This window comes from Danio aesculapii, chromosome 17 (assembly GCF_903798145.1).
Source record: "Danio aesculapii chromosome 17, fDanAes4.1, whole genome shotgun sequence".
NCBI classification, from domain to species: domain Eukaryota; kingdom Metazoa; phylum Chordata; class Actinopteri; order Cypriniformes; family Danionidae; genus Danio; species Danio aesculapii.
This window is the reverse complement of record NC_079451.1, coordinates 3,048,058-3,049,179: the sequence shown is the minus strand read 5'-3', so window position 1 is coordinate 3,049,179 and position 1,122 is coordinate 3,048,058. Positions and strand designations below refer to the sequence as shown.

At 36.5% G+C, this 1,122-nt stretch overlaps 1 protein-coding gene across 1 annotated transcript in view; it reads left to right on the top strand.

Annotated features, from left to right (window-relative positions):
• vps39 (VPS39 subunit of HOPS complex) overlaps window positions 1–660 on the top strand; it is a 28,760-nt gene extending 28,100 nt beyond the window's left edge. Inside the window, exon 17 of the mRNA XM_056477195.1 lies at window positions 1–660. This exon is cut by the window's left edge and continues 1,166 nt beyond it. The gene's annotated coding sequence lies outside the window, so the exon portion shown is untranslated.
• Window positions 661–1,122: the final 462 nt, after the last annotated feature.

The window sequence follows — 1,122 nt, the reverse complement described above, 5'->3', positions numbered from 1 at the left end:
TGTTTTTACTGAGCATGGAAGCTTGCAGATCCATTATGTTAGCATTTAAAGGGACAGTTCACCCAAGAATCAACATTTTCTCTCACACAAATAGTTTTTAATGAATTTCTGTTGAACACAAAAGAAGATATTCTGAAGAATGTTGAAAAAAAAATGCGTATATAAAAATACTACACCAGTCAGTGGTTGTTTTTTCAGCATTCTTCAGAAAATCTTCCTTTGTGTTCAACAAGAAGAAAGAAACCAGTTTGGAACAAGCGGAGGATGAGTAAATAATGACAACATCTTCATTTCTGGGTGAACTATCCCTTTAATAAAGCAATTAAAACCGGTTTGTGTGTCTGAATGAGGAGCAGAGCAGCGACTCCACAATCTCAGTATTGCGACACATTTTTTAAAAATTCTTTGTGTTACTTGAGTGGCTTTTATTTATTATTAACACACCGTCTAAACGTGTCGAGGAATGTTTCACCTATGTGTGCAGTTGTGTGGCTCCCTAATGCGTCTGTCTCATTAACACTCATGCTTTCTGTCCACTGTAGAGCACGAGCTGGACTGTTGCTCGAGAGAAAGCTCACTTGCGCTACACGGATGCGAATGTATAGACTGTTCATTTAAATCTGAGCTGGAAGACCAATCTAATAAAGGTTTCTTCTCTTATGCTGCTTGTCGTGTCATGTAAGAGGTGAAACTAAGACACAGACACACACTAGGATGGGAAAAAGTTATCAAAACTATTCATGGCACAATTATAATAGTCTTATGACGATCATGTTTATGACAGATTTTTGACAAGTTACTTTGTTTTGAGAATGTCAGGTTGTCAGAATCTCAAACAATGTCGTCTTTGTATTTAAAATAACATAACTGAGCAGATGACATTTTAAAGAGGACCTATTAAGCCCCTTTTTACAAGATGTAAAATACATCTCTGAGTGTGTTTGTGAAGTTTCAGCTCAAAATATCACACAATTTATGTTTTCTAACTCTTTGAAACTGACCCCTTTTTGGCTTTGATTCTAATTGTGGTGTTTTGGTGACTGTCGCTTTAAATTTAAATGAAATTGTGCACTTTTTAAAAGAGGGCGGAGCTACAAATGCCTGTGTGTCAGCATAGTGGCA